Source organism: Opisthocomus hoazin, chromosome 21 (genome assembly GCF_030867145.1).
Source record: "Opisthocomus hoazin isolate bOpiHoa1 chromosome 21, bOpiHoa1.hap1, whole genome shotgun sequence".
Lineage (NCBI taxonomy): Eukaryota > Metazoa > Chordata > Aves > Opisthocomiformes > Opisthocomidae > Opisthocomus > Opisthocomus hoazin.
In genome coordinates, this window is record NC_134434.1 from 264,839 (window position 1) to 277,910 (window position 13,072).

Consider the following 13,072-nt stretch of genomic DNA (forward strand, 5'->3'; position numbering starts at 1 on the left):
GTCCCAATTCCTTCTCTGTTTCTTGAATGATGAATCTAAACATAATCCTAACTGGCACTATAATCAGACTGGGGAGTGACGATTCTCAGTGTACATAGTACCACTTTCACAGCTTTATTATTGCATAACATGGGTTTAAATAAATAGCCATATGAACACAACAGCAGATATCAATTGGAGAAATGCTTTTGCCATTCTGTTTTGTTCCTTTAAATAGAAAACAGCAAAGAATTACTGTTGTTCAATAGGGACAGTAATAAGATAGGATGGGAGCTGTCTGGAGCAGTAGTTATCACCAAACTGCAGACTAGTGGTGACAAAATGAAAGAAATTTCAACCACTCAAACCAATCTCTCTCTACCCCATTTTTCTCTTATATTGCTCAGAATCCGGTATGCTTTCCAAAACTTCATCTTCATAACATCTCACGGAGTTTTAAAAATGCCTAAAACATCATGCCTGTAGCATGACACCATGTAAAAATAGATGCTTCACCTTAAGACATCAAATGTTGCAACTCTCAGCCCCTTATTATTATCTAAACCAAACTGAGGATTTTTTAATGTACTGCTGCAAAGAACAATACTTTAGCTAATATAAACTGTAGTAGTTCAACTGAATTGGGCAATGCTGAAACATGCCACAGCTGAGGCTCTATCCTTACCCCTGTTGAACATTCAGACTGCACACTTTCTGTCCTCTGAAACAGATACAGATAATGAGATACAAAATATGCTTTATACAAGAATCTCCTGGAAAGCAGTGAACATACAGCTATTACGGCATTTGTTTTCAATCCCAAATTGACCACAAAGGCCAAGCTCAGACACCATCGGTCCAAGCCTTACAACATTGTGTTAGAAATCTGAAGAATCCTTTAAATGGACAACATAGAGACATTCAGCTACCCAACCAAGATGTCACAGAGCTTCTTTGTACACAGCACCGCAGTGAAAAGCAATCAGATTATACAGAAGGAATTACACAATGGAAGTCATGTTTTACATAATCAGCATTAACTAATTAGATGTGGGACATATATCCACCCATTTAGTGTTAAAAAGCCCCTAACAGCCATCATCTGGTTTAAATTCCAACTCCAACAATGTAAAATACTATGTTGATTATTTTTAAAGAATAACTTTCTGGCTATATATTAAACAAAAAATTGAATGATTACCTTCACTTGTGAGCCAAAAAGTATTGTCACACCAGACCAAATCCAATAAAAATGGCCAGTTCTTTTCCACATCCTTTTGCAATGACCATACATCATATTTTCCATATGTAAGATGCCTAGTGATATATATACTTTTCAAGAGGTACAAATGGCTAAATGGCAATTCTAACTCAACATTAACTTCTGAACAAATTTGATACACTTCGTTATAATATTTTTTGAAATACAGTTGTAATTTTAAATATTATTACCAAAATTTCCCCAAGCACTATAATCATACATTCAGTGAAATATTTCAAACTTTTTCCTTTGTTTTTCAAAAATGCACTGACTGCATATGTCAACTTTCACAGCATATTATTTTAGTCATTAAAATGTTGGACCTGAAATTCCTATCTATTTCAAGTGAAAATCTGACCAATCTAAAACTTAATTTGACTACAGAAAACATTGTGTTTCAGACTGAATATCCAGTGTCCTTTTCCAAAAGAATTTGTTAATCCCCTGGTGATGCATGATAGCTGTTTTATAATCTTGCACTGCCCAAAAAGAGAGGCTATAGAATCCAGCCCATACAAGCAGAGATTTATGAAGTGGCAAATATTTGCTTGAGACAATTGCTGACCTCAGAGGAACATCTTCAGGAGACCAGGCATGCTGAGCATTGCCATATGATTCACACAAGGATTAGCTCTCAACAAAAGTTGCAGCAACTTTGTATTTAGAGGAAACTTGGATTCAGGTACATCTTCTCAGCTTGACTCCATGTGAAATTTAAATCCAAAGAACATTAATTTCAACCTTGTCAGGATGCAAAAGGAAAAGGAGACATTAGCCTTAAAAGATTTGGAAAAGGCTGTTTTAGGATCCCTCTGCAGATTTCTGTCTTTCTCAGCTCACCATCTGCCTTAAGGCAGGAAACTAACCCCCAACTCAGAGCTGTTGTATACACATTTCCGATAAGCTTCTGGAGAAGACAAGTTTAGACATCAGCTTTAAGCTCATACTGAACTTCCAGACCTTCCTCCAACATGCAATCCAGACTCTCAAGGTTTACTACTACAGAACAAATCTAATCTGTATCATACATGAGATCATCCTTAAAACACAGGCTTGAAGACAACACAAAAGAAGACTACAAAATCAGTGAAGTACTTTTTCAGGTCTTGATTTTACCTTTTTTAGATCAAAGAGAAATATTTCTAGAAGCAGAGAAATGAAATGTTAAAGCACAGTTTCATTTATTTTGAAGACTCTCCCACTTAGTTTTTCCTACAAGTGTTCCAGGCAATAGACTAGAGTCTGAAGGACTATCCCATGAATACATCTATTACACTTCAGAATAGCTTCTGTATAGCAGATTCTACAAACACACATTTATATGCTTTTTCATAATGGTGCTGAAAGAGTAGAGAGAGAAGAGAAAAGCAAGAAAAGAGTCTTTTTCTTATCCACTGCGTGGAAAAGTAAGAGAAAGGAAGTATGAAAAGGAAACATCTATAGATGAAAACTGATACTGAAGTAAAATCAACTTGTCATAGGAAGATGAGAAAACAGCTCCACAAATCCCATGACTGAAGAATTAGTGATTAAAAATGAGGGCATAAGGAAGTAATACTGGTTCTCCATAGGGCTGTCCATTAAAACTCTATTGATATCTTTCAGGTAAAGAAAAGAAACTTTTATCTAAGTCTTCTTATATGTAGGATATTTGTGAATTTGAAAAGGCTTTGAGACAAGACTTATTTATCCAAACTCCTTGCTGAACTCTTTCAGATGTCCCACCTACTTTTGCAGTTTAGAAGTTGTATGTGCACTGCTTATTACCATTAAGTTTTTAAGCACATGACATAGTTATTTTTACATCTTAATTGCTGGGGAATATGTTTTTTCAGCAAAACAAATCTTTGGGCTATAACACTTCCCAATTGTTTTTTCAGTACAGCTTATACCACATCAAGTATGCCTACACATCAAGATAACTTGATGTGATTATAGCAAATTTTGTCATAAATGAGCTAGCAAGAACGACACTAGCAATGAAGACATGAAGGCGCTAGTACACTTCAGAAACTAGAGTGCTCTCATGGGTCTTTGTAGGGTTTGTCTCCTCATCAACCTGGAACAAGCTAAACCTATTGCTCCAGTGTTTTTACAGCTGTTGTTACCTATGTCAGTAGAAGCACACTAGCATATGCTACAGTAAGAATTGTATTTGGCTCAGTGACACAACATGACTAAATGGGATGTCGGGGCAATGAAAGATTTGTAGCACTTTGTCTACTTTCAGGGCCCACATCTACATAAGCAAGTGGCTGGGCCCTTAGTCCCATGGACTAATTGGCATTTGATCCACATGCATCTCTCCAGCTACATTACAGTTTGCCATGTAGACATACCCAGGGTCAGGACACCAATGATACAAGGATAAAGACTCTAGCTACTTTGCTGAACAACAGCTACAGACTGTACATGGTCTCTGGTGCTGGCTTAAATCCTTTAAGGCTCTCTGAAAATGCCAGACCAGTTCCAGGATTGGAAACAGATGCCTAAGAGCCATTCATTCACAATTCCTAGGTTTTCTGGCTCTTCCCATGAAAGATGCTGAAAACTCGTTACAGAAGAGGATGCCCACTGTCTACCTTTATGCAATAGTAATGTATTTTAGCAATGGATGAGATGAGTGATAACAGGTTGCTAGGGGTAGTATCACACCAGACTATCACACCAGCTCTCTTTTCAGGGCTACGATATAAAAAGCCATGATCCATGCACAAGCTAATATATGAATTGCTTTTTAGCCAGAGACATCTTGCAGGAGTTATACCTGCTGATCTTTTAATGAATAAATCAGACCAAAAAAAGAATTACTTACATTATAAACCTTGCCTTTTACTTGGTGTTGAAAAATCATATGCTATATGAAGATGGTACAATCTAGAAATTCGACCTGTATGAGATTATCCTTCTTGCTAAAAGCATTAAACTTTTCCAACTTCTTGCTGCCAGCCACGTAAGTAAGCTTCTCATAACTCTTCCTATAGGTCAATCATCATTCATTTCTTTAATCTTTAAGACTAACATCCACTTTTTCTTGTATTTCAGCTTAGCCTATGCATGTGTCCTATATATGAAGCACCGAGAAGTTGAAATAAGTGTTGGTATCAATCTAATCTGCTGCTTCTACATTAGATCTTTGCTTCCTGTTCTAAGATATGTAGCACTTCTGTTGATTATTAGAATTCTTGTTATTTACTTAGTTTCTGGAATAAGTGATCCCTTAGTGTTACTTCCTTGTCTCCAGATTTCTGGGGAGGCTTCATCCATGTTTGCAGTGCACTTCAAACGCTTGGATGAGAGGCACAGTATAGCTACTTCTAATAACAGTACAAACTTTTAAATCTGAAGTAAATCAAAGTGCTCTCAGAGGCTTGTTCATACAAAATCTCTAATAGCAGGTGTGGCAAAAGTACTGACATTTTTGTTCATCTGAGGGAAAATGAACTCTACCCAAAAAGACAGGGTAAATGATGAACAACGGAAAACTGTAGAACTAGACACCAAACAGGGACAGGGGAAGTAGTCAAGAAGATCAATCTGCAATTAATTGAAATCTTTGCTAAAAAAACCTCTAAACCTGGGATTTTCTTCACATGTTACAAAATAATTACATACTGAATACTAATTTGGAACTCGAACATTGCCTACTTAATGCAAAATTTCTTAATCCTGTACCTTAACTGGTATCACTGATTCATGCAGTAGTGCTGTTTGAAGTAGGGCATAAGAGGAGCGAAATACAACCGCAGAGGCAAAAGGAGAACAACTCATTTCACTGACATTACATTGTTGCCTTCTTCTTTATTCAGGCACAAAAGCTAACATTATTCATAAAGGTGCAAACATGGCTATTTTTCTTAATTTAAATTGGAGCTGAGAGACAAATTGCCAATCACCACCCAAAAGGGAGTTTGAACCTGTGATCACCTAGGAAAAGCTCAGTGGCACTGGGTGCAGTACAAGCACATAGAAAGTGGTATGTAGAAGGTTAGCATTGCACAAGGAATAGCAAGAGTAATAACAGGACAGTATTGGCATGACTGTGGATAGCTGATGCATAATACTTCTTCAGCTGCTCTGCGCATGTAGTTACCAGTGACTATTTTTTCCTGCAGTAATCACATTTGAAATAAGAGCAACTAAGTTGCCTGTAGTAGTAAATACATTCACTGCGACATTATGAGACTCATCTGTAAGTGTGGAATAAAAGGAAGCCTGCATCCAAATGATCAGTATGCAGCACGATTTGTCAAAATACGAACTCGAATGCCTGAATTTTAATTCATATGTGATGAAAAACTGTGACCAGGGGAACTTTGTACATTAAATAAGAAAGAATTGGGAGATTAATTCATCTCTTGTGCAAGTCTATCACAAAATAACTGACATAAAATTGGATTAATTCAGATGTCTCTTTTTTGGTAAAATGATTTCAAACTTACAGAGTTTATACATTAGGCTTTTCCAACTGAGACTGGCAAGAGCTCTGGTAATATGTAACACTTTAGGAAGAGCAGAACAAGCATTTACTTCAATACATACAAAGATTAAATTCTATTATTTTATAGCATGCTGGATTTCACTGAAACACAGCTACTATTTTACCAATGCTATAGCTACTTGAGGGAAATAAATGCTCTGTTTCTGTTATTTACACACCAGCATTAACAAATTTTTATGCATATGCACATGTATGTACAGACACTATATGCACATATCTCCTCTTCTGTACCATAAAGAAAAGCAACTAGATCTATCTACAGTAAAGTTAATTGAGTCAAATATTCAACAAAAGAGTAATACTTTATCTCAGATTCTGCACATCTTATCATTAATTTCAAAAGCAAATATAATTTTGCCAATCAATATAGTATATTTCTACAGTACTTTACAGTCCTTTCAATATTCTCATGGCATATAATCTCCATTTAGTGGATGGGGAAGGAAAAAGAGAGGTGAAGTGAGATGTTCAGGGCTTTAAAGGAAGTCAGTAGCATACTAAGGACTAGAACCCAGTTGTGCTAATGTTTCCAAACCCTGAAATGCAGACATACAATCCTACCAGTAAACAAGGTAAGCACCGCATTAGTACCCCTGTTTCAAACATACATGCCTACTGGGAAGTGCTGGACACTTCTGGTTGCCAGCCAGTAAACTTTCCCCCTCCTCAGCATGAACTCTGATTGTGTGCCAGTTCACTTACCCATGATTATCATTTTTTCTGTCTGGTGAGCGTAGAACAATTGCCTTTCGAGCACTGGTTAGCTAGAGCCGAAAGAACCGTTTGCCTCCAGCCCAGCTGTCGGAGTCTCCATGCAAGATGCTGTGCAAAATGTTGAGTTAAAAGAAAACACGAGTAGGGGGAAAAAAGAGCTCTCTGAGAACCTCCACATGGTTCCTGTTGCTAAGGGAACCACTCCCTTTGTCTGCATAGGTTAGGAATGGCTGCTTCATTTGGAGTCTGTCTCTTAAGTACCGAGAACAGCACAACAATTTCAGGAGGAAAAAAATTCAGACCTCCAGAATATCTTATGACGAAAGAAAAATGGAACCGCCTAGGAATTCTTACATTAAAACCAGCTATTAATAGTTGATTTGGGTGACTCCAAGGAGACTCTGTGCCATCTGATGGGACGATACACTACTGCACACAGTTTAATTTAGTTATTGTGATCAGCTTTCGGGATCAAGGTAGCTGATTACAGATAGATCAAGAAATCAGATTCAGTTTACTACAGCAAGTGGAGACAGATCAGTAGCAAGAAATATAAGCTTTTAATAGGTATTCATGACAAACTACAGAAGAGAGATGCCTTAACTTCCATAGGCTCCTCCAAAAATCCAAGCCCGAATCCTTAGCTCTGTTCTCTGTGGCTGCTCTCCTCTGCTGCCTCTCATCCCCCAGGCCCAGCACTGCACTGGCTATGTTCCCGAACCCCCAAATATATGCGAATCTACATTCCGTACAGGCCTATTGGTCTTAGTCCAATTCAGCATATTGAGTTAGGAGTCCCTGCTTCTTATCTTTGTCCATCCCTGGTTTTAAGGAATATACCAGGATGTGCAGTTCTGGATAAAGCTGATTTCACTGTGAGTCTCAGGTCCTTCAACATGAAAAGCTAGTAGAAATTGTCATGAAAGTTAGTACATTGGGAACAGAAACACTGTGAGTCTAACCTCAAACTTTTTGTTTGCATTAGGAAAATCAGCCTCCTTATGAAAACATACAGCACAACATGCATTGCACAACACAATCCTGTCTCAGTCTTTCTTTCAGGTGACACCAAAACCAGCATCCCAAAATACTATGAGTGTAATTTTTTTCTGTAGAAAGAAGTCTTGGATCCAGATCCCAATTTTCAATCATAGACTTATCTAAGCCTCTTAACACATCCAGAGAACAATCAGAAAAATGTGTTACACTATGCCTGGATGAATAGACAAAAGTTCAAAATCTTAGATGATGCACTTCTGTATGGAAATCAGATTTTTCTCATTCCACCAGAGAGCAGCTGTGAGTGCCTGCAACAGTGGAGAGAGGTCAGAACTAGTTCAGTCTTACGGTAAAAAGCTGAGCTTCACTTCATGCAAGGTAGTTGCTAAGGAAATCAGTGCCAATGTTCTTCTATTTTCCGGAGAGTTGAGCTGATTTTTCCCCCCTCCGTCAGACTGTCGCTCTTAGAGAACACTAGTCAGATAACAGTACAAGACGTCTTTGCTTACACACCACAGTCCAGCACTGATTCTTTGACATAAAGGCCTGAAGAATTCAGCTGTCACTTCATTGCACATGTTGAATTGTATTTGCAGCATGATATGTGTTGCACTCCCCCTCCCTTTTTTCTCTCACCCCAATGACTCAAATAAAATAGTCAAGATTGCTTTGTAGAGAGGCCCTTCTGCTCTCCTTTGCAAAAAGATTAGGAGATTAGAGAGGGCGACTGAGAGTTCAGTTTAGGGACATTAGAAAGCAACCGTTAATATACAGGTTTCTGTTGCGTCACTTTTAGCAAGGAACGATTAATATGAAATGAATTTAAAAGTTTGTGATTTTATTAATCTTAACATTTCCTTTCAGAGGATTAATTCAAACTGCTCAATCCTGCTGTGTATGTGTGTGCGCATGCACACCATTTTCTCCTGCGCATGGATAGACTGATGTCCGGGTTAACGCAAGCAAAGGATCTTGGGATTCTGTGCAGCTGCAGTGAGGGAGACAACAGCTTTTAGGACTGAACTAAAGTTTCTGCCAATAAATTCTTTACCCACTTTCTTCTGCTGCTTGCAACCCATGGAGCCTTCTTCAGCACTATTACAATGACAAGGCCAGAAACATGTACATTTAGAACATTCAAAGTTAACTCCCAGCTTAATAAAAATCTTCAACACCCCAAATTAATGTTTAGTGAGTCTAAAAGTGCATTTTATCTAAGCCTCTTACAAATACTTATGTGCATAAGGCTATCATTAGTACCAGACTATTTTACTGATCATTCCCATTTTATTGCATCAGAATAAAAAGGTACTGAGAGCAATTTCAGATCACATTAACATTTTTATGCAAGAGTCAGGGACAGCACCAGTGCAGCCTCCTGCTCTACTACACAATGTCTCCCACAAAAAAAGGAACAAGTAATGTTTTTTCCCTTATTTTGACATAGAAATATATTTTCTCTGTTTAATAGAAACTTTTACATCTTATGCAACACATTTAATACTTTCCTATTATTAGAAAAGCAACATTTTTTTGACAGACTGGCAGTGAGGCTCAAACTTGATGACCACAATGCCAATTTACAGCAGTGGAATTCTACTCAGGAACCTTTCTTCGATGAAATAGCTAGAACTTTATCTATTACTATAAATCTAGATTCTCAAAAGCTCAGTTGAAAAGTTAACTGCTTCAAGTACTGATCTCCTAAAGTCGAACTTTGTTATGCTAATCCAAATTGCTAAGAATAATTAGAAAAGGAATTCATTAATAGCTACTTGAATCAATTGCTTTTTGTCTCAAATGTGAACACATCCTCCCAGTCAGAAATTACCTAACACAGTGTGAGTGTAGTTTATTTATTTACTTACATATAACAAGCGACTGAGCAGTCTGCAGTGCATGAAGTGAGGCTATGGAAAAGTACATTACAGTGCTCCTGCTTCAGGGACCTCTCAGTCAGAATTTCAGTGTATATGCCTATTTTCTGTTTATTAGTCACCCAAAAACATTGAAACTCTTTACCCCCTCAATCCACAGACTAAAACTTACTGACCAAGAAAAGATTGCCTGCTTTATTTAAGGTGGCTTAAGGGAATTTTTAAAATAAATATTTACAAAACTCTAAAAATATCATCTTGTTTTGTTAAAGTTAAGTTCATAAACACTTTACCTGTTACAAATATAAATCTTGTTATGCAATGAAAAAGAGAAGCAGATGAGTTGTTGATAACCTCAATGACAGTAGTGCAACATGCAGTTGCACATGAATCAATATCTCCCTTATAAGGAAAATTTTTCATAGTCCCCAATTTTTTTTTCAGTTTCAACTTGAAATTAAAATTCCAGCATGAGAAATTTTCCATAGGAGGGTCATATTTAAAAGACCTTCTATGTAAAAAACCCTTGACTTTGAATGAACTGACATGGATTTAAATGACCTGTGAGAGTATGTGTATGGTTGTATGTGCATGTATAAGGTTTCTTGTCCACTTTTGTGAGCCCAGACTCCCATCCTTTGTGGCAGTCTGCCAAACAGGCCAAGAACGTGAAGAAACTTGACTTTCTGGCACCATTCCACGTGAGATGCCGGGTAGCTGAGAGCTGGGAAAAGCGGGTGAGCTGGCAGGGAACCAAGCACATTTCCATCAAAAATTTCATTGGAATAGACATTTTCATGCAACGTGTTAGGTTTTGGTGAACCAGCATTAGCTGAGAGAAAAATGTTCCACTGGAAAGTTTCCAACTTGTCCTAGTGCTAATATCTTGACACTTGGACCTCCTATTTTTCATTCAACTGAAAAATGGATTTCTATTTCCCAGTGTCATGCACAGAGGTAGAATGTAGTTTATTGTTCTACTGATTGTCTAAAATGGCCTTATTTTGCCATACTGCAGCAAGTGCTGTTCTCTCAGGCTTGCATGCCTTTTTGCAGTCCCCCTGCCCCTCAGGGTCTTGCATCTAAATGGATCACAACACGGAGTGTCAGCAGAAGAGGGACTCAGTGGTGAGAGAATTACTTTGTACACAGAGACAGATTTTAACATCCATGTCTGGAAGAAGATCTCTGTCTTGTTTTCTGCATTAGTTCAGTAGGGAAAACAGTACATCCCCACCTTGCAGTGTTATTAGAATACACAAAGATTATAATAATGGACCTGTAACAGTTCTGACAAATGTATAAAGTACATTAACTTCAACTACTAAACTGCAGAAATCTCTTTAAAATAACAGATTTTTACACATTATCTTGAGCAAATATATCACAAAATTATGGCACAAAACAGAGGTAGAGAAGGCTATAGCACTGGATGAACAGTCAACTGTATATTGAATACACATACAACACTCCCACACACACCTCAAGTATTTGATTTCACAGATTCTTTAAGACAAAACTGTATATGCAAGCTTTATTTAGCCTATGTGTTCCAACACTCTTTTAATTATTGTATTTGCTTAATTAAGTCTGCTGATTCCCTCTCCCCTTTATTATTCCCCGAAATCAGGAGCTGAAGGGTCTGCCGTGTCCATGTGGTCTTCAGCAGGGTTTTCTTTTTTCCCCTTTATCTGAAATATAATTTCAGCTAACAAAAGATACTGTCTCCTCTGCAAACCTTGCTTCAGATATCCATGAATCATTAGGGACACCAAACAATTATTCCAGCATGGCCTTTTTGCGAATGTATGTTTATTTTGCCGTTTCTCCAAAGTAGTAAGTTGAACATGAGAAAGCCGCTGTGCATGATTTAATAGAAAAAAACTATGCCTGTAACCTGGCCTCGCTGAGCCAAAATGCTCAGCTCTGCTTTCAGGCACATACAGAATTTTTTCAGTTCAATCTCATGTTTGTGTGTAAATTTTTCATTGATCCCACTTCAGAAACTCAGACTGTATTCAGTAGACAAGAGTAGCGTATCAGTACCAAAATATTGGATTACTTCAAAAAAACCCAGTCATGTCTTGAACAACGGTTCTTAAAACTAGGGAGAGCCAGACAAAGAGGTGCCATGCCTGCTTTATTAAAGAAGCTTTGAGTCCAGGATGGTGCAGATACTGCAAAAATTGAAAGTGACGCCTGGATGCCACTTTAACTAGTGAAAAGGATAGTTAATGTAGTGCTTCTCACTGGTTAATGTGAAAAAAAAACCCCACGTCTGGAGCTAGAAAAATTCCAGGGATGTTCCTAGATGTTTCTCTGAAGTCCAACTAACAGCCTACACAGAAAACAGCAGCTTATTTTGATCAGTTCTGTTCTGCGTCTTACAGCTGGTCTTCGTAAGCTTTTGTGTAACTAATTTTATACTTCTACTATATTTGGGAAATGTCTGTTTGCACTCCACCTGTATTTATGATAGTTTTATTATGCTGCATAAACAGTTTCAGTTACTCAATGGAGTAAAAGTGAGAGGGGCATCTAACTTAGGAAACTGATCACAAAATGTGAAGGATGGAAGTAAGAAAGCCATTCTTTCTCAGTTCAGTCTTAAGAACTACTACCGGCAAAAACAACTATATGAGTCCTAGGATAAACCACCAGTTGACTGCAAGTTCATATTATATCTTACTTTTCTTTTTCCAAGTAGGCTTGCATTGAAATGTTTATGGGGGAAGTTAACATCTTTTGCACTGCGTTTGGACAGAATCCTGGTCTTTAACTAGGACATAAATTTTCCATTAAAATAACTGATGATATTTTGCAACCTGTCTTTGCAATAGCACTTTATAAGGAGGTAAGCCCATGTAATTTGGCAGGTACTGTTAGAATGAAATTATGACATTTTTCTATTCAGACCAAATTGTTCTACTGAAATCACAAGGCGCATATGCACATTAAGATGCTTTAAAACCTGAATAGTATTGTTAGAATTTAACATTTAATGAAACTTACAATGTAAGATACAATAAAAGCTTATCTTATTGAAGCTGCACCTGTGAAATTTCTGAGCTTATTCAAAAATTTGAACCAAATTCAGATTCGTCACTGATGGGATACCACATAACTAGACAGTTTCTGCATGCTTAGGTTTTGAACCTGCCTCTCAGAACACTTATGCCCCACTCAGGAACTGATCTCACTGGAAAATCTGAGCAAACAGTAGGACAGAAGTTCCAGACTCAAAAAAGCTAAAGAGTGTTCTTTTTTTGCTCCTTCATCTTCTTTTAAATGAATTTAGTGCTTGTGAAAAGAATTAGATCAACAACCCTAAAGACCGAGGGTTATTGTGTATGTACAAGAACACAGCCATTTTCAGTGTCCCAACTTCACGCTAGTGTACGTTCACTCTGAGTTGCAAGTTTAAATTATCCTCTTGGGCATTAACAGGGCTTCTCTCAAAACTAGTGCAGAGTTAGAGCACAGATTTCTTAAGCCTGAGGGTAAATATCTATATAATCATATAGACAGTTTATTAATGCAGTAATTCATCACCTAATCTTTGAAGTTCTCATAGCAGAAAAGAAATCAAACAACTCATTCTCAACTGAGCACTAATATGTAATTCTTACTACTTGTACTGTAGTAGTATCCTTCAGTCACTTGCGCACTCAATTCCAAGAAGGGCACCAAACATGAGCTAAACCCAGCATTAAACGTATCCCTATAGGATTGCTGTCTTGC

General features: G+C 37.5%; 1 protein-coding gene across 2 annotated transcripts in view; it reads right to left on the reverse strand.

The window, feature by feature from the left end:
- ANKFN1 (ankyrin repeat and fibronectin type III domain containing 1) overlaps positions 1 to 6,560 on the reverse strand; it is a 120,140-nt gene extending 113,580 nt beyond the window's left edge. For both annotated transcript variants that reach the window (XM_075441172.1, XM_075441173.1), the window contains exon 1: positions 6,444 to 6,560. The gene's annotated coding sequence lies outside the window, so the exon portion shown is untranslated. The remainder of the gene's footprint in view (positions 1 to 6,443) is intronic.
- Between the last annotated feature and the right edge of the window lie 6,512 nt (positions 6,561 to 13,072).